Source organism: Ambystoma mexicanum, chromosome 5p (assembly GCF_040938575.1).
Source record: "Ambystoma mexicanum isolate Mex_15411 chromosome 5p, UKY_AmexF1_1, whole genome shotgun sequence".
Lineage (NCBI taxonomy): Eukaryota > Metazoa > Chordata > Amphibia > Caudata > Ambystomatidae > Ambystoma > Ambystoma mexicanum.
Window position 1 is genome coordinate 741,118,232 of NC_090930.1, and position 20,398 is coordinate 741,138,629.

The following is a 20,398-nucleotide window of genomic DNA, read 5'->3' on the forward strand; positions in this document are numbered from 1 at the left end:
GTAAACGGTTACTATAGGTCAGTAAAAATCTTGACTGTGCCCTATATTCTCATTGCCCTTATGAAGCTCTGCTCAACAAGGGTTCCATGGTGTAATGGTTAGCACTTTGGACTTTGAATCCAGCGATCCGAGTTCAAGTCTCGGTGGAACCTCTCTCTTGCTCTAACACACTTTGTCTCCTTGTTGTCTTAAATTATAGGCCAAAGATAGTAATATTCATAAGGTTAGTGGTGTAGGGTATTCATTTTCACTCTCACTCTCTGGCATAACTTTTCATAAAAATCCACTTTTGTGCCTAGCACCTTAACCTTTATGCATTTTTTTTAAATGTATGAACAGTGAGGTCATTCTGAGTCGATGGGCAGATCTGCATCGGAAACATACATAAAAGATTTGAAATTTTCAAACTTAACTCAATGTTAAGAAACATGCTCAATCTGTGACCCAATGGATTCTCTTTTTACTTGAAGATGCAGCAACAACATTAATAATACCATTTTGGGAAAAGCAGCTCTATTGTATCGCCATTCTCTTTCAAAATTGTTAAAGGGTTAATCCTATGAAAAGCGACCACATTCAGAATCAATGATATTAATCAAGCGTCTTAACAGTCTTTACATGTTTGTAAAATGAAGGTATCAGTTTGAGATGAAAAATAGAACGAAGAACACACTTTTCTTAATTCACAAAAGGCCTGAGGTGTATAAATACTGTTTGTACCGACCAAGGGCCCATTCGTGAATGTACTTACTTTAGTTGGATCATACCTTTCTTCAAAGAAGACATCCACAATAAACGATAAGGGAAAGGTTCGACTGATGGTAAACTCTTACAGAGATTTGAATGCAAATTATTGGATTCAACCTCCAGGGTGCTACCATTACACCATAGGTCTTTCACACCACAGAAAGTGGTGGGTTTCATTGTGGCTAAAGAGCGTCATCCATGGAAAATCTTTCTTTTTTCAAATGCACCCAGGGAATAATGCTATGAAAGTGGGCGACACAGCAGCGTCATTGCTATTAAAACAAGACACTGAGAGGAAAACAAACACAGTAATTCCCAAGGTCCCACCGAGATTTGAACTCGGATCGTTGGATTCAGAGTCCAGAGTGCTAACCATTACACCATGGAACCTACATACTTAGTGACATGATGAACGTCATTGCAGCAAAAAAAGAGCCTTTTAGAGAATGTATGCAATATTCTTTTATCTTATGCCTCCAGAGGAAGAATCCTATCCAAATGAGCTGTAAAGCAAAGAGTTTGCTATTGCGCAACAACCAACTAAACAGTTCCACATTTGCATAATATCCGTGGGCTAGGAATATGAGTTTGTTAAAATGATGCATGAGATCTCGATTCTCATTTCTGTTACAACTCTGTCAGGTTGCACCAGCAAGGGGCCCATGGTGTAATGGTTAGCAAAGAACATTACTGAAGGGCCCCTCGGCCAGCCAGAAAGCCAAAATGGAGAGAACGGGCATGAACTGGTTGTGAATGAGCTTCAAAATGCGTTCACAGGTAATTGAACTGGTGATCTCCTCAGTTTATACACCTGGAACTCCTGTCAATAGCAACAGTCGGCAGCTGGGTTGCCAGACATTTCGTCGAAAAAAATTTGTCGACAGGACAATTGGTCGAAACCAAATGGTCGAATTGCTTTGTTTTTTATTTTCACATTTTTTTTTGGGAGGGGGTTTGGGGGGGTCCCCCCAACCCCCTTTTTTTCTAAAAAACCCTTTTTTTCCCTAAACTACAACCTAAAAAATAGATATATAAATAAATTAAAAAATCGACCATTTGGCTTTCGACCAAATTACGTCGGCCAAATGTCTTTCGACGAAATGTCCGGACAGCGGCAGCTGGTCTGTGTCAGTAATGGCAATTTGATTTTGCCATTTTCACAACTCCCTAATAAATGAACAAAATGTTCCATTTGTAGGCACAGTTACATGCTATGGTATGTATACCATGCTTAATAACCACCATAGGAGGCTCAGAGCACCATCCGCATTCTTACATACAAAACATGTAAGGAAATAATCAGATCTTTTGCTCTGCAGGAGTCAGGCTTCTTTAAAGCCTGACAAAGTGGCAGAGTGCCATTGTAAACTGAGGCATGATGAAACCATGCCCAAGAACCCAGGCAGGTTAAACCCTTCCACTCATGCCCCTAGGCCTATAGACAGGGCAGCTGGCATGGATTATGGACACTTTTAACATAGGGTGGTTTTTCAACCTTATCTCCTCTGGGAGCAAAGCGCTGGACAGGGTTTCCTGTACGTTTTTGAGGTTCGCAGGGATCTATGTGTGGATGTTTCTTGGTGTGAAAAGCATGACACCTTTTGGGGTGACACCAGGCTCTTCTGGGAGTTAATTTGCATAATCTCTACTTTCTATTTTATGTGACATGGGCTGCAGTTACATTGTTCTGTTAATAGAGGGCAACACACAGGTCATAGTTCCAAACAGGGGTGCACAGTCTGCTTGCTAGCTTACATTTACAGTTCTATTTGGGATTCACCGCCTTTTCATAAACTGAGTACTCTTCCGGAGTATTTCTAACTTATGTAGGTGTTTTGGGGGTGTTACGTGCCTTTGTATGACTGCTGCAAACCACTTGATATTAGACATTGATTGGAAACGACATAAAAAATCCTGACACATATTGTAAGCGGACATAAAATGACCTATATTAGCTAATATAAGTAAACAGACATCACTCCCCCCTCCCCACAAAAAGGGATGTATGCGTACACAAAAAATAAAAATGAAAAACAAGCAACTACTGCAGTTAAAATCTAAAAATGTAAATTCAGTTACATGATCATGACTCGGAAGGGGAAGTTAAAAAGTAAAAAAACACACGGTAGGAGAGAGGTTAGCTTTACATGCCATGAGGGAGGAAGAGGTCTTCCAAGCACTGTTGTGTATGTTGGTCAATCCCTCTGAAACGCAAAAGGGATGTGCACATAGAAATCAAAGCAGAGTCATCCAGAGAGACTATTTAATTCTTTTTTTTTCAAATTCTCAAAAGGAAGCTGCTATCAAATTGAACTATTCATCACAGCCACTGCTAGGAAATCTATGTGCATAAAATGACAATACACCCAAAGGAAAACAAAATATAGCTATAACATGTCAGATTACTAAATTCAGAGTCCAGCCTACTAACCATTAGACCATGGAACCTAAATACATCCGCAAATGCTGAACTTCATTAGGCCAAAACAGAGGCAGTCAGAAACAATATTTAATATTGCTTAATCATATGCCTCAAGAGGAAGAATTTGATCTACATGCTCTATAAAGCACAGAGATTGCTATAGCACAACGTCAATCGACAACATCGCTGTGTTTGTATGATATCAGTCAATTGGGACTATGAATCTGTAAAAATTGTAAATGTGCTCTATATTGCCATTTCTGATTCATCGCTCTCAGGTGCATCTTGCAAGGGTTCCATGGTGTAATGGTTAGCACTTTGGACTTTGAATCCAACGATCCGAGTTCAAGTCTCGGTGGGACCGTTATCTTGCTCTTACACTCCATTTTCTAATTTCTCAAATTACAATTCAACAGAGTTAATATTCAGAAGTTCAGTCGACTCTCTCTGCACGACATTACATTTAAATGCACTTTGGTGCCTGATACCAATACAGTGATGCAACTACATATCGTTAATGTACAATCCCTAAGGTCAATCAGAGTGGGCACCCAGATATCTCTCAGAAACATTTTCCACAGATGAATAATGTCCAACCTTAACTCTATGAAAAGAAAAATGTACACACTATGTGCAGTAGATTCTCTGCTCACTGGAACATGCAGAAACAACATTGATGTGAAAAGATTGGAAAAAGCCCTATTTTATTAACATTAAAAAATGTTATACAATTATTTTGGTGAATCATATTCACTTTCACAATCATTCCTATGTTTCAAGCAATTTGATGGTCTTATTAAATGTGTAAAAAATGTAATTCTTTGAGTTGACAAACTGTATGGAGAGCAAACTTTTTATAACTTACAAGAGTTATGATTTCTAGAAAGTAGTGCATTTACTGATCAAGTGCCCTTGTTTAAATGTACTTACTTTATTTGGATCACACCTTTCTCGAAAGAAGAAATAAACTCTAAATTATCAGGAAACAATTCAACTGATTTTAGGGGCCTCCTGGGCTTTCAATGCAAATCGCTGAGATCAAAAGCCAGTTTAATAGCCATTATACCTTGGAGCTTTGGAGATATGAGAGTGGGCAGTTTCTTTGTGGCAAAAGAGAGTCATCCCCAGAAACTATTAATATTCTTTGGTCAAAGAAGACTGCCATCAAAGTGGGCTGTAAAGCAAAGCTATTGCTGTTATATCTATCTGCAAATGAAAGGCAACTCTAAAAGAGAAGCAGCCCCAAGGTCCCACCGAGACTTGAACTCGGATCGCTGGATTCAGAGTCCAGAGTGCTAACCATTACACCATGGAACCCACATATTCAGTAGCATGATGCACTTCATTCTGGAAAAACAGAGCACATCAGAGAAAATATGTAATATTCCTATATCATTAGACTCCAGAGGAAGAATTTGATCCAAATGAGACATGAAGCCAATACTTTGCGATTGCACAGCATCCAACAGCAACAGTGCTGCTTCGATATAATATCAGTAAACGGTTACTATAGGTCAGTAAAAATCTTGACTGTGCCCTATATTCTCATTGCCCTTATGAAGCTCTGCTCAACAAGGGTTCCATGGTGTAATGGTTAGCACTTTGGACTTTGAATCCAGCGATCCGAGTTCAAGTCTCGGTGGAGCCTCTCTCTTGCTCTAACACACTTTGTCTCCTTGTTGTCTTAAATTATAGGCCAAAGATAGTAATATTCATAAGGTTAGTGGTGTAGGGTATTCATTTTCGCTCTCACTCTCTGGCATAACTTTTCATAAAAATCCACTTTTGTGCCTAGCACCTTAACCTTTATGCATTTTTTTTAAATGTATGAACAGTGAGGTCATTCTGAGTCGATGGGCAGATCTGCATCGGAAACATACATAAAAGATTTGAAATTTTCAAACTTAACTCAATGTTAAGAAACATGCTCAATCTGTGACCCAATGGATTCTCTTTTTACTTGAAGATGCAGCAACAACATTAATAATACCATTTTGGGAAAAGCAGCTCTATTGTATCGCCATTCTCTTTCAAAATTGTTAAAGGGTTAATCCTATGAAAAGCGACCACATTCAGAATCAATGATATTAATCAAGCGTCTTAACAGTCTTTACATGTTTGTAAAATGAAGGTATCAGTTTGAGATGAAAAATAGAACGAAGAACACACTTTTCTTAATTCACAAAAGGCCTGAGGTGTATAAATGAAGGGGTTAACTCTGGCAGAATTTAGAACATATCATCTTTTATTTAAATTGTTTTATTACAAAAATATATCATTAATTACATAAGAATTCTAAAAACATCAACAGTTCATCATCTCTTTCATACCTTCATACAATCCCCATTCTGACATATCTATCTAAAAAAACATCAAGTGATACCCAATGCTTAATTTTTAGTGGAACATCTGTTATTGCTGTTTGTTAACATTTTTCAGCAATGACCCAGTCCATAATTTCAAGTGTCATTGTATAACTGGTATGATGTTTGACCAGATATCGTATTACTAGAGAAAAGCGTCGACACGTGTTTCGGTCAGAGACCTTCTTCAGGACGTTGGGCAGGAGGACACTTCTCCACCCTATTATATACTTGTATGGGCCAAAGTTCAATCTAAAAACAATAAGAGAAACCAGAATGTCAACCCTATTTCTTTTTAGAGGTGACGCATTAGTGTCACATTTGTGTCAAAATTAAATCGAGACAATCGCCTTACTCACCCCCAAGAAGCAATTCCTAGGATCGTGAGAAAGGACCCATGGGATTAATCCTCCACTGGTCTCGGTATTTATATCGAGCTTGTGGAATCAACACATACCAAAAACACACTTAATATTTATTCCATGAATCAAAAACGAGACTTGTAACTATACAACTGTCAAGCTAAGAATGATATATAAAAAGGCCACTTACACCTATCTGGTGGCACAAGGAGCAACTCGTGCGAGGACTGCACGGTTATGTAAGTCGGACGTGCACTGGTGTATTGCAAGCACTAAATCCTCACTGGACCCATCAACAACTGCAATAAAATTAGAGATATACGGATTAGCCCCCGTAAATCACACAGTGTCACTTTGTTTTCCCATATATGATCACCATCGTGCTGGACTCATCTGTTGTCAACATTAAACTCAGAGTACTGTCGGGGGGGATTCTGCCGGGGTCGGCCGGGCCGTCCGCAGACCTCCGGGCAGGGAGGCCCCAACTCCTCCCGTGTATATCTCGGATCGAGACAGAGTATGAGGCACACACAAGGAGCAAGGCAACTTCTGTCGTTTATTATGCAAACGGCAGGGATGGGTCAAGGAGCGCACGCGTTCGTCCTGACACACACACAATAGTGGGGCTCGCAGGCCCTTTTTACTACATTATGACGCGCTACTTGCGTCATTCCAAAAAGTTACCAAAAGAACCTATCGCCACTCTTGATTGGTTGCTCGAGTGGTGGGGTTAGTATAGTACGCATATAGAGAATGATATTAGTGGTTAAGATGTAGTCAGGTGGTATATCTGGGTTGTCCCTACAATTAGATACATAAGAATTGTTACATGAAGACCCCTGAGGATTGGCTAACGTTACTGACGTCTGAGATAAGAACCTCATGTTCTGATTGGTGCATCCGTGAGCTCCCCAGCCTGGGACCACCGTTGTTCCCAGCACACGGTGCACCTGTGGTTGCAACAGTGTTTCAGTATGGGTACGTGCAGGCAATATGAGGATTTATTCATAGGTGGGAGACTGACCGTTCCCACTGTAGCAGGTGTCCATTGAGCCTTTCAAGTGTGTCGGCCTGCGTCTCGTAGCGAGGTACCCAGACGCCTTTTCTCTCCTGGGTTTTGGCATCTCGTCAGGTTCGGCTTGGTCACGTGGGGAGGGACCGTGTTTGAGGCATAATTCTGCACAATTAATATTGTTTTTCCACTGTATGTCTGGTTTAATTTGCAGATATGATTTTAACATTGGTACGTGGAGTGCGAGGTTGCAACATCGTGCCTTTGAAGATTTGTTTCTTGACTGTGGGTTTGCAACATTACGACCTTGGCTAGTTGCTCCACTGGGTTCTTTCTGCAGGCTCAGCAACCTGACTTTTGCTTTGTTAATGTCCACGGGAACTCTTGCTTGAGGCCTACTTGGGCCTGGTGCACGAGTAATCCATTTAGTGCATGGATGCTTTAGGTTATAGTGGCATACAGTTTCATGGCCAGTATCGTGTTTCCATTATATCTCTCATGATGGTAACGGGTTTCAAGAGAAGCGTGAGCAAGCGTTATAAATGAGCTCATGGTGCGTCTTGCGTTTCTGCATTCTGAAAGCCTATGTAAAAATAATAAAGATGCACGTCCGTGAATAAGCCTGTCGCCTACGTCAGAGCACTGAGTATGTTCTTCGTGTAGATTGGTGTGGAAATGTTCAGCGTGTATAATAGTTCAGCGGTGCTTCCCGTTATCTAGGTCGTCATGGCATCTCTAACGATGTGTAGATTTCAGTCTAGTTGGTCCGTGCCGCAGGTGTCGGCATGGCCAGTGCGGGCTGTTGGGCAGGCAGATGGACACATCCGTATGTTTCTGTACCAGGGTATTTGGTCATCTGGTAAATGGGCAAACTCTTCTCGTGGCGGGTGTCTGGGCCGCGACCCTCTAGGCCAAGCGCGAGAGGTGAAGGACGGGAGTCTGGTTTTCCATTCTCCCACTTCAGTCCCCCCTCTGGTCGACTTGTCGACCACAAACATATCCTTCTCGTTATCTCCTCTTACTCTCCATATCTTGGTTATCCCTCCGAGATGTCCATAATGGTTTACGTGATCTTCAAATGACCAATACATGTATTCGCATGTTCCTCCAGGAGTACAGTACACCCATCTTCCTATGTAGCTCCTAGGGTTCCTTGGGTTCTCGATCTTCACTGATGGTGGGTCTAGATGATTGGCGATGATTTGGGTGCGCAACTTCTCCCTTTCGTGTATTATCACACCTGTGTGCTGGCCGTCATCCGCTGGCATCAAGGGGTGCATTCCCACCATTTCCAGCAACTCATCAGTTGAGCGCGCCTTCCGGGCTTTCCAAAATCTAATTATTATCAGTGCAGCTCCAGCCAAAATAGCACATCCCACTATTATTTTCAGTCCATCTGACAGCCAAGATGGCATCCATGACCATAATAGTGAAAACCAGCTTTTATCCTTGTTTACGCCGTTACTTTCGTCCATCATTTTGGAGTGCATCTGGGCCAATTGTGAAACTGCTTCTGTTAGTGTACCATTGTCGGCATCGTTGGCAGGTATGAACGTGCAGCATGATTGTCCTATCTTTGCACAAACTCCTCCTTCCATTGCTGTGAGAAGGTCCAATACATATCTGTTCTGTAGTGCTACCATCCTTACAGCTCGCAGCTCCTCTTTAATTGCGTTAAACCCATTTACTGTCGAATTTATGGTCATCATTAGTTCCCATCTGGTTATTTGCAGCCATTTTGCGTTTGCGTATGCCTGCAGTCCCGGATGTATTATTGAGGAGAAGAACATTGCTGCTCTGCTGAATAGTCTGTGTTCTGGCGGTATTGATGTTAGTTCCGTTTCCGACCTTCCCCACAGATAATTTCCTGTTAATGGCTCTCCTTGTCTTTTTCTCCTGTTTAGGACAGTATCATTGCTGTTTGTCCTGTTTTCTTGCTCCTTCTGGAGTGGTGCAGATCTCTTTCTTCTCCTGTCTCCTTCATCCATTTTCGGAAATTTCGCCACATCGACATGCTTCTTAGGTACCACTAGTGATGGTACATTGACGTGTACCATTGTGCACACACCACTCCACAGGGGAGGCAGTGTATGATATGCCTTTTCTCCGCAGGCCCAATAATGGTCCATTATTACTGCTGTTCCCGCTCCCCCCTCAGGTAACTCCATCACACTTGCACAATTGGTGTTATATCCCACGTCCACCTCTCCTTTATGCTGGTAACATACTTTGGGCGCAGTCAATGGTAATATAGTTATCGGGTCTTCATCTTCTTCTACCCACGTGAGCATTGGTACGTACTTGATCCATGTCGTCCAACATCGATGATTGTGTGTTTCGATGGTTGAGATAGTTTCTTTTGTTACCATGTTGCTGCCAACCACTCCTATCTCCCAGCTGGTACCCAGGAACACCTTTCCTGTTATCGTCAGTAATGGCCTCTCCCAGCATCCTTGTTTACCCGGAACTTCCGTGGCGTACCAATCACATGGTAGATACTGCAGTGTTACCTTCTTTGTTTCTCCTTTTTCAGGGCCACTTGTTATGTATCTGAATGCTTCAGCATGTAAACTGGTCTTGTGATAACTCAGATAGGTCTTGAGGAAGTTGTTTTCATATGGGTATGAGTCTCGTGTTTTCCATGTCATGTGCACTACTGTTCCTTGGAATCTTCCTTTCGTTTGGAACAGGGCCAAATATATTATGCACTGTGCTGTTTTTTCATCTATTTCTGTGGCAACAAATGTTCGTGAAGCGCTCATGGCGTATGGTATTAATGAGCAAACGTAACAGCTATCCTCAGTTGTCTGCTTACCAATGCGGGTCATGTGCTGGTACCATATGTTGTTTGTGACGTGTGCTGAATCTTGTACATAATTATCAATACCTTTATTGTCTGAGTATGTGCTGCGTTTAACTTTATTTCGCTTTTGTTCATTGTTACTGTTACCACCTGACGTAACACCTGTTGCAGCAGGGAGGTGGGGTACATTAGGTTTGGGTGCAGCAAAAAAACTCATAGCATAGCTGTACTGCCATACAGAGGCAGCCAAAACTCCGGTGATCATAAAAATCCCTATTATTTTTATTACATATGCTAACCTCACCGACATTTTTGCTCTTACCTTGCTGCAGTCCTGGCAGCGTATTCTTGCGACGTTAAAGTTGCCCGCCTAAAAATTCTCAAAAGGTGCTTGTTATTAAATGTTAGTTTTGTTTCATTAAGCTCTCCCTATCAAATAGTCATTCAGTGCCCAGGTGAAGAGTTGCTCCCACGCTACTCTAAGTGATCGGTCTCTCAAGACCGGCAAGTATGGGCGGAGGTGGGGCATGTAATTTTCTATGGCCAGGAGGAAGGCCGTGTAGTATACACGTACCCTTTTCTTTTTTAAGTATGTTGGCCTTTTTATTTCGTATACAAATTGGTGTGACAATTCTTCTGGGTAACTATCGTCTGGCAGCACCATCTACGCCTGCACACTGAATTTGTTAGATAACTTTTCTTAACAATACAATATTACGCAGCTCCTGTATGTGCGAGAGAAAAAGAGAACATTCACGTGTTTACATGTGTATTGGTGCAAGCGAAGTCCTTAGTTTTTATTACAATTGTATTTAGTAGTCAATGGGGGGGGTTTGCTCAGATGGCGGGAGCAGTTTTACTCTTTGAACGTGTGACCATGGGGTGGGCAGTGTGGGGATCGCCCCCTTCTTCGTCCGTTATTCTCTCCGAGGGAACAATTGGGTCGTTGTCTGTGGTTGTGTTTTCTTCCGCTGCCGGGGATGTTGTTGGCGTTTTTCCAATGGACCTGTCGTTGGCGCTGGGGCGGGTCTGCAGTTTGTAGATTTTTACATCATGCAGGTGGTTCCACGCACGCTTATCCTTTAGTTTTACTGCTCTTGTTGATACGTCCTCTACTAAATGGGGGCCAGTGAACCTCTGCTGGTTCCACCTTCTATTAAAATTTCGAAGTAGTACGTGGTCACCTTTGGCAAGTTGGCACAAGTTCTCCTTTCCCAATTCTGTATTTTCGTCTATTTCTTGGTTGCTGGTGGACCCGCCCCGTGTGCGCTCGAGCTGTTGAGACACAAACACAACGCTAGTAATCAAAGAAGACACATATTGATACATTTCATCACCTAACACATTCGCAGAACTTTCTTGGTCGGTGAATGCCCTTGACGTTGGTGTTAGGGGAAGGCGCATTTGGCGTCCAGTAACCACCTCGTGTGGGGTGAGGTGGTGGTCGGACCCTGGCCTGTTTCTAAGTTCGAACAGTGCTAACGGAAGGCAATACAACCAACTTTTCTTTGTTGTTTGCTGTATTTTAGCAATTGCCTCCTTCAATAGGCCATTCAGGCGTTCACATACACCATTGGCCTGTGGGTGGTACGCACATGCAAATTTGTGTTTAATGTTCAGTAGGGATGTGATATGCTGGAACATTTCATTTGCGAAATGGGGTCCGTTGTCTGATCTTAACACCTCGCACACTCCCCACCTGGGGAATACCTCCCTTACTATAAATTTGGCTGCTCTAAACGCATCAGGGTGTGAACAGGGCCCTGCTTCGATCCACCTAGAAAATGGGCATACTACTACTATCATGTATCTATTGCCTTGACAAATGTTGATCATATCAACATAGTCAATGTGGAGGTGCCGAAAAGGTCCTTCTGGTCGGGGTATGGTACCTCTTATCACCTTTAAAGTATGACCGGCCGTGAACTGTTGACATGTAAGGCAATTGCTGATAAAATTTGACACATGGGATGTTAACTCGGGACAGAACCAATCTTCTCTAATTCGTGCTGCTATTATTTCTTTGCCTGTATGGGCAGGGTGATGTAATTGGTTCAAGGCGGTATTTAACAATGCCAATGGTATTACAACTTTCCCAGTGCCACCCTGGCGCCATAGTGCGTCGGTTGGTGACATTGTGCATCCTCTTTTCACCCATACTTCTTTTTCGGCCATTGGTGCAGCCGCTTGTAACTCCATAATCTGGGTGGCTGGGAGATGGGTGTACCCTTCTTTTATTAACATCTCCCTCGCTATTCCCCTCCCTCTCCCTCTCTGTGAGTCTGTGGGGTTCCATATCTCACCAAAATATGCAGCATATTTTGCATGTGCGTCTGCCCTAACATTATTGGATCTAAGTGACCGCTGTAAAATGCTACTGGTTTATAGCCCATGCTAGTCTTTTGGGCCAATACTGCTTTCATTACTGCTGAGTCGCAATGTGAAAATATAAAAAATCGTCGCTCATAGTCTGGTGATGCTAGTACTGGAGCAGTTGATATTGCTTCTTTTAATTCATCAAATGCCTCCTTCATTTCCATAGTCCATCCCAACTTTTTCTCCCCTTTATTTGCTTCCTTCAAACCCTCAAGCAGGGGTCCTATGTAAGAGCTGTAATCAAATACCCATGCTCTACAGTAGTTGCACAGTCCCAGAAATTGCTGCAGTTCTCTTACAGTCTGTGGCACGGGAGTGCCTGATATTGCCTGTGCTCTTTGTGGTGCAATCCTTCTTCCATATTGTGATATCAGTTGGCCAATGTAAAGTACCTGTTCCTGACAGTATTGTATCTTTTCCATGTCTACCTTGTACCCCTTTTCAGCCAATATCGTCAACATTTTTAATGAGTCCTCTCTACATTTATCTTCATTTGTACTGCAAATTATTATGTCATCCACATACTGTAACACTGTGCTTTCCAACTCAACGTTACCCAAATCCATCTGTATTACCCTATTGAAAATTGAAGGTGATTCACAATATCCCTGTGGTAATCTGGTATGTTTCCACTTCCTATTTCGGTAAGTGAAGCTTGTCAAGTCTTGTGAGTCTGGGTGTAATGGTATTGAGAAAAAAGCATTTTTAAGGTCAATCACTGTAAACCGTGATGCTTCTGCTGGAATGCCACACAAAATTGTGGCCGGGTTTGCTGTTACTGGATACTCTGCTTCTACTATGTTGTTCAACGGTCTGAGGTCCTGTATGAACCGCCAAGACCCTCCTTTAGCCTTGTGCACCGGGTACACAGCTGTGTTGCATGGGGATTCTGAGGGGACCAATATGCCATTGTTTATAAGGGCTGTTATGGTTTCGTATATGCCCTCATCTGCCTCTCTTGACAATGGGTATTGTTTCACTCTTGGTAGTATGGCACCCTTTTTTAATTTTATCCTTACACCCCCTATGCTTTTAATGCATCCTACATCATAAGGGCTAATAGTCCATAATGATTTTGGCACCTTTGACATATCTTCTTTAAAAAATGGGACTGGTGTGCCAGCGGGTGCCTCAAGTGCCATTGCAATTTTCTGTGCCACTTGTTTGTGAGCCACTGTTAGCCACATTTCTACACTCATCATGAACACCATTTCATTTTCCTCCTTTTCTTCTGAAAACAACTCTTCATCTGACACCTGGGTCAGCCTACATCCTTCTGCTAGTGCTATCACCGCCCTCCATGCTCTCCCTTCTTTATCTTGGGCGTGCACAGCAACATAATCAGCTGTTGCAATAATGCTCTCAATGTCCACTGCAATGACCTTCCCTTCCAGTTCATTAGCTGGTGTTTCTGGTCGGAATAGATAGGCTGCTGGTCTCCTCCATATTTTCCCTCCTATCCCTGGCATCCATGCAAATGCCATGTCTGTTCCGTACTGTAATAGCTCGCCGTCTACCGGCTCCGCCCTGATCGCTATCTGTCCACAGTATGCTTGCAAAATCTGTCGTGCTGCAAGCATGTTAATCCCTGGAGTAGAGCAAATTATGCCATCCTCTGTAAAGGAGATCGTCATATTTAATCTGTTCATTATGTCCCTCCCCAGTATGTTTACTGGTGAGGCACTATAATACAAAAGTGGTACTGACAGATCGTAATCTCCAATAGATAGCGGAACGTTATCAGTAAATTGAACCAACCCTTTAGCCCCAGAAAACCCTTGTGTGTTCATGGCTTCGCCTGACATCTTAAACTTACCTTCCCTTATGCAAGACCGGGTTGCCCCGGTGTCAACAAGGAATGATAATTTTTTGTCACCTATCGTTACCTCTATGCGTGGCTCCTCCGCACTATTAGGTGTTACTGACAGGATGGGACACACCAAGGCCGTCTGTGGGCTGTCCTATTGGGGGTACAATGACTGGCCATTCCCTGTGTAAGGGTTGTGCCCCAACACCGTCACCCCACCCAATTGCGTTCGTTCAGGTTGTGGTGGTGGTTGTATTAACGCTGCACCAGTTACTTGTGGCAGGTATTGTTTTATTTGTTGTTGTGGTAGGGAATAGTGTTGGTCACTCCCTTGTGGTGACATCTGCTGTGGTTGTATGCCCTGCTGTTCTTGTGATGTCCTATGTTGTGCTTGTTCGTTCCATGCTGGTGTTCCTGGCCTGACCCTGCATGTACGTGACATGTGTCCTAATAGTCCGCAGCTCCAACACACGGGTGGTTCCCTGTTTTGCCATGGGAAGTTCCCTGTGTTGTCCTGGTATACTGGTTGCCCTGTCTGGTAATTATTTCTGAGTCCCCCAGCCTGTTGTTGGGTATTATATCCGTATCCTCTTCCCCTCATAAACCCTCCTCTCCCTCTATTATAATTATAATACCCAGCTCCTTGCATTGGGTACCCTCCTCCCATGTTCTGTGCGTGTGATTGCAGAGGCAGCACTTGCTCTATTACCTCTTGTGGAGGCGCTATTTGAGCTGGATTTTGTGCAGCCACTACTTGCGTTGGGCTTTGGGCCATTGGTGTTGGCGCAGTTATTAGTGCCCCTTCCATGGTATATTTAGTAAGTTTTTTCTGTACTAATTTGGCCTCTTCTGTTTTCCTGTCCTCTTCCTTTTGTTTCATTTTTCCTTGCCATGTTCTACAGTGATGTACTATAGTCAGTTGTATTTCCGGCCATGGTTTTGCTTCCATCCCCACTACTTTCTTTAATTGTCTCTGAACTCCTTCTGGGAGCCCTTGTACTAGTATATGATAAAATATGGCTGGTGTTTTGTCCCATTGTTCTCTAGTTTCCATGCGCCACTTCTCTTGAATATCCTGGATATAATCAACAGGATCCTCGTTCTCACCCATCTTACGGGAAGTAATGGCTCCTATGTCTGATGTGTCTGGGTACTGCACTCTTAGTGCCTGCCATAGCGCATGTCTGCAGTTTGCAAATTGTGCCCCATCATGCGATGTGTTTGTTATTGTTACCCCATGGAATCCCGCTCTTTTCCAAATGTCATCCGCTCTATCCCCTAATATTGATATTAACAGGCCCTTAACATCTCCCACTGCTAGTTTCTGTCCTGCGGTGTGTTTTTCCATTTCATATATCCATTTACCCGCACCTCCACTTAATGATGGGAGCCTACATTTTATGTTTTCCTTATCCGTATGTTTCCAAGGTACATATTGTGGTCTAACCCCTCCTCTCTCCAGCAGTGGCATTACATTCTGTCTTGTGTCATCCTTTATGCTCCATGATGTTAACTCTTCACACCCCTCCTCTTCCCCCATTCCTTTTACTACTTCAAATCCTTCCTTACTACCTCTTCTCCTACCTCCCTCTTCTTCCTTTCCCCTTTTTTCATCCTTTCCTGTGTTCAATATTGGCACGTCTGTTTTCCTGTCTTGCCTGCGACTAGGGAGGTCCCTAAGCCGACATGCATAAGGTGTAACTTCGTCCATGAAGGGTGCGAGCTTTATTCTGTGCAGAGAGCGTGCAGTTGTTGAACATGTGGGGTGTGGCGTTAGAGAGCGTGATGGTGATGTGGGTGGCGTGTGTTGGTTGGTGAGCGTCGGTGGCGTGTGTTCGTTAGTTTGTGTTTCTCCCATTCTTTTCACTTCCTCCTTACTTCTCTCCAGCTCCTCCCATCTTCTACTCACCCATGGCGAATCTATGTTTGTTCTAGTGAGGTATAGCTTATCTAAGCTTTCCCTTTCACTCTTCCTTCCATCCTCACTACAAAAATCATTCATAAATTACGCCCCCCACTCTGCCTTTTTTCCTTTTATTGTTACAGTTTTTAAGTCTATTAGGTCTCCCTCTTCCTTTCCGTTGTTACCACCTGTTCCCCTTAGTGCTGACGTTGTTGCTACCTCTCTATTTTTATATACTTCTCCCCATCTTTCACTCTCCCTCTTACTCTCCTCTCTCTCCCCTTCACTCCTCTCCTCCATCTCCCTACTATTTTCCTCTCTTTTCCTTTTTAATTCCTCCATTACTTCGTTGCTCATCTCTTCCAATATCCTTTCATCCTCTCTCCTCCTTTCCCATTTCACCCTTTCTCTTTCTACTATACTCTCTATTACCTTCCCCTCTTCATATTTTTTAGCTGTCTCTGATATTATCCTCCTCCTCCATATTTCCATTTCCTTTTCATTTTCTTCTTCTTCCTTCTTCTTCTCCCTCATCACTACTCTTGATACCCTTTCTGCTGCTGCTTTTACCCTTACAGCTTCCCTCTTTCTCTCCTCACTTTGCTCCCTTAATTTTTCCAATTCGTCCTTATCTTCTTTCCTTTTCCTCACTCTCTCTCTTTCCTCCCCCTCAAGTTGTTTTATCAGTTCATTCTGCTCATCCCTTAGTTTAGCTAATCTTTCCTCCAAAATCTCTTCCTTCTGCCGTAGCAGCTCCTCTCCCCTCATTTCACTCTCTCTTTCACTATCCTCGTTTGTTCTCTTTACCGCCTCCCTTTCCTCTCCAGTTAGTGATCCTCGTAATTTCAACAATATCTGTGCAGCTACCCACTCATCGTTTCCTATCTCTACAGTCTGCTCTTCTCTCCTCCCGTCCCCCATTGGTATCTTTCCATGAGCCACATATGGTGGAGGGCTGTATGCCGGGTTTGAGTATCCTTCAGCCGCCCTTAACTGTCCTTTTATTTCTCCTAATTCTCTTAAAGGGTACAACCCTCCCCCCTCTGTTTTCACTCCCGGTGTTAAGGGTATCTCATTGCTCGGTTCCTGTTTTATGTCAGCTAATTTATCAACCTTTCCTCCACCCAGTTTTTCATTCCCCATATTCTTTGTTCCTTCACTCTCCTTTTCCCCATCCGTTCCTTCTTTCTTAATCTCCTTTTCTTCCGGTGTTTCCCCCATAGTGAACATTCCATTTGGTCCTGGTCTAGACCCCTGGAACATCCTCCATAAGTTAAACACCTCCACATGGTTTGCCAACTTCTTCCCCTTGTATGTATTGTGCAGATGGTTTAATAGTGAATGTTGGGCATATGGGTCAAAGCTACCATTAGGCGGCCATGGTGTCAACATTTTGTTGTCCGTCCCCTGGGTCCACTCTATGCTGTACTTAATTAACTTCTCCCTATGTGGTGGCAGTGTGGTGCATATATGTTGTAGTGGGGTAGTGAGGGTATTCCCCCACCCTCCCAACCCTCTCCCGTATGACATACTAGCGCACCCTTTCTTACCCTTCCCCTTGCTACCAGTTTGCAACATACAACCTTTTATTGCTTACCTTGCCCCGCAAGTGTGGGGACTTACGACAATCCTTTGACAATTTATGCAATGATAATAATAAAAAAAAAAAATTATAAAACAAATATATTTATGATGTTATATTATATTCCTTCCCCTACGGCCCCCTGCGGCCGAAGCGCACGCAGCCCCCTGCAGCTGCGTACCCCTTACGACGATCTTACACAGTCGTCCTTTTTCCCCGTTCTCCTCCCACCTTTACACTTGCCGTGGCCGGCGTTCTCCGTGCGCAGCCACGCCCCCTTCCCCTTCTCCTCTTTGATCCACTCGTTTATCGTTTATCTCCGTGTCCGCTCCTTTATCATGTTTCTCTTCCCCACCAATGTCAAACCCAAAGCTTCTTGTGTTCACGATATCTTACTAAATCCCTACTGGTGACGTCACCTATTTCTTCGAGCTACTGGTATATTCGTGTTATGTTCTTTAAATTCAAAATACACTTGCAATCTACCCCGCTAACCCTACAGCTGTCTTCCTGTCTCTCCTGGAACAAGGTAATCTCATCAATACTATAACCGGACTGCGCACGCTGCGTCGCCTCGCGTGTGATACGCCCCTCAACAGGAGGGCTTAACCAGCCAATTATCTTCCGTTTTGGGCAACTACGTAACTAGCCACCGCCCACAGGGAAACGTCATCTACCTATCGAGTTTCTTGCTCGAACAATAGGGAACCTCATCTACCTATCGAGTTTCTTGCTCGAACAATAGGGAACCTCATCTACTCATTGAATGATAAATGTCAAATCGTAGGAAACCACACACACCCACCCTCACACGTAGTCGCGATTTAGGCCAATCAGTGTCTTTCGAGCGGCTGCACGTGATGTTTTCGTGCCCCGCCCCCCTCTTTCGCGTAACGTTAGCTTTTTGTTGCGAGCGTCTGCACGTGTTGTTCTCGTGCCCTGCCCCCCTCTTTCGCGTAACGTTAGCCGCCTTCTCTCGCACTCAATTCACTACCATTCATTCCATTATCATCACTCAATTAAACCTTCACCCCACCTTTTTACAATACCTCCCTCCTCCCTTATTTACTTCCGCCCCCTCCCTCACAATTTCGCATTGCTTGTTGTGCGTGTCATGCTCACCAAGTTCCCTCGATGCAGGGCCGCTCGACTGCGTGCACCCCTCCAAGCGGCTCGCCACCTCCCCTCGTCTGGACCACGTCTGGACACTCGCCGACCGCGGGCGGGATACTTCTCAACCGGCTCCCGAGGGCCAATATCCGGATTGCGCTGTCCGGTCCTCTCGCAGCTCCGCGATGGTCCTGTAGTCCTCAGAAGGGGGCAACGGCAGAGGGGGCCGCGCCGCCGGGCCTCCCCGCAACGGGAGTGCCTGGAAAAATAAAAAATAAAAGTCGATCTTAAACAGATCTCGTCAGTGCCTCCAACTTGTCGGGGGGGATTCTGCCGGGGTCGGCCGGGCCGTCCGCAGACCTCCGGGCAGGGAGGCCCCAACTCCTCCCGTGTATATCTCGGATCGAGACAGAGTATGAGGCACACACAAGGAGCAAGGCAACTTCTGTCGTTTATTATGCAAACGGCAGGGATGGGTCAAGGAGCGCACGCGTTCGTCCTGACACACACACAATAGTGGGGCTCGCAGGCCCTTTTTACTACATTATGACGCGCTACTTGCGTCATTCCAAAAAGTTACCAAAAGAACCTATCGCCACTCTTGATTGGTTGCTCGAGTGGTGGGGTTAGTATAGTACGCATATAGAGAATGATATTAGTGGTTAAGATGTAGTCAGGTGGTATATCTGGGTTGTCCCTACAATTAGATACATAAGAATTGTTACATGAAGACCCCTGAGGATTGGCTAACGTTACTGACGTCTGAGATAAGAACCTCATGTTCTGATTGGTGCATCCGTGAGCTCCCCAGCCTGGGACCACCGTTGTTCCCAGCACACGGTGCACCTGTGGTTGCAACAGTGTTTCAGTATGGGTACGTGCAGGCAATATGAGGATTTATTCATAGGTGGGAGACTGACCGTTCCCACTGTAGCAGGTGTCCATTGAGCCTTTCAAGTGTGTCGGCCTGCGTCTCGTAGCGAGGTACCCAGACGCCTTTTCTCTCCTGGGTTTTGGCATCTCGTCAGGTTCGGCTTGGTCACGTGGGGAGGGACCGTGTTTGAGGCATAATTCTGCACAATTAATATTGTTTTTCCACTGTATGTCTGGTTTAATTTGCAGATATGATTTTAACATTGGTACGTGGAGTGCGAGGTTGCAACATCGTGCCTTTGAAGATTTGTTTCTTGACTGTGGGTTTGCAACATTACGACCTTGGCTAGTTGCTCCACTGGGTTCTTTCTGCAGGCTCAGCAACCTGACTTTTGCTTTGTTAATGTCCACGGGAACTCTTGCTTGAGGCCTACTTGGGCCTGGTGCACGAGTAATCCATTTAGTGCATGGATGCTTTAGGTTATAGTGGCATACAGTTTCATGGCCAGTATCGTGTTTCCATTATATCTCTCATGATGGTAACGGGTTTCAAGAGAAGCGTGAGCAAGCGTTATAAATGAGCTCATGGTGCGTCTTGCGTTTCTGCATTCTGAAAGCCTATGTAAAAATAATAAAGATGCACGTCCGTGAATAAGCCTGTCGCCTACGTCAGAGCACTGAGTATGTTCTTCGTGTAGATTGGTGTGGAAATGTTCAGCGTGTATAATAGTTCAGCGGTGCTTCCCGTTATCTAGGTCGTCATGGCATCTCTAACGATGTGTAGATTTCAGTCTAGTTGGTCCGTGCCGCAGGTGTCGGCATGGCCAGTGCGGGCTGTTGGGCAGGCAGATGGACACATCCGTATGTTTCTGTACCAGGGTATTTGGTCATCTGGTAAATGGGCAAACTCTTCTCGTGGCGGGTGTCTGGGCCGCGACCCTCTAGGCCAAGCGCGAGAGGTGAAGGACGGGAGTCTGGTTTTCCATTCTCCCACTTCAGTACCGATGCTCTAGCCTTCTTTCACAAGCTGCTTACCCC

At 44.2% G+C, this 20,398-nt stretch overlaps 5 non-coding genes across 5 annotated transcripts; 3 read left to right on the plus strand and 2 right to left on the minus strand.

Annotated features, from left to right (window-relative positions):
• The first annotated feature begins 80 nt into the window (after nucleotides 1-80).
• On the plus strand, nucleotides 81-152 carry TRNAQ-UUG (transfer RNA glutamine (anticodon UUG)). The gene has a single exon. It is a non-coding gene; the product is annotated as a tRNA-Gln (tRNA).
• A 913-nt stretch (nucleotides 153-1,065) lies between these two features.
• On the minus strand, nucleotides 1,066-1,137 carry TRNAQ-CUG (transfer RNA glutamine (anticodon CUG)). Its single transcript has one exon. It is a non-coding gene; the product is annotated as a tRNA-Gln (tRNA).
• A 2,324-nt stretch (nucleotides 1,138-3,461) lies between these two features.
• Nucleotides 3,462-3,533, plus strand: TRNAQ-UUG (transfer RNA glutamine (anticodon UUG)). The gene has a single exon. It is a non-coding gene; the product is annotated as a tRNA-Gln (tRNA).
• An 881-nt stretch (nucleotides 3,534-4,414) lies between these two features.
• Nucleotides 4,415-4,486, minus strand: TRNAQ-CUG (transfer RNA glutamine (anticodon CUG)). The gene has a single exon. It is a non-coding gene; the product is annotated as a tRNA-Gln (tRNA).
• Nucleotides 4,487-4,745: 259 nt separating this feature from the next.
• Nucleotides 4,746-4,817, plus strand: TRNAQ-UUG (transfer RNA glutamine (anticodon UUG)). Its single transcript has one exon. It is a non-coding gene; the product is annotated as a tRNA-Gln (tRNA).
• Nucleotides 4,818-20,398: the final 15,581 nt, after the last annotated feature.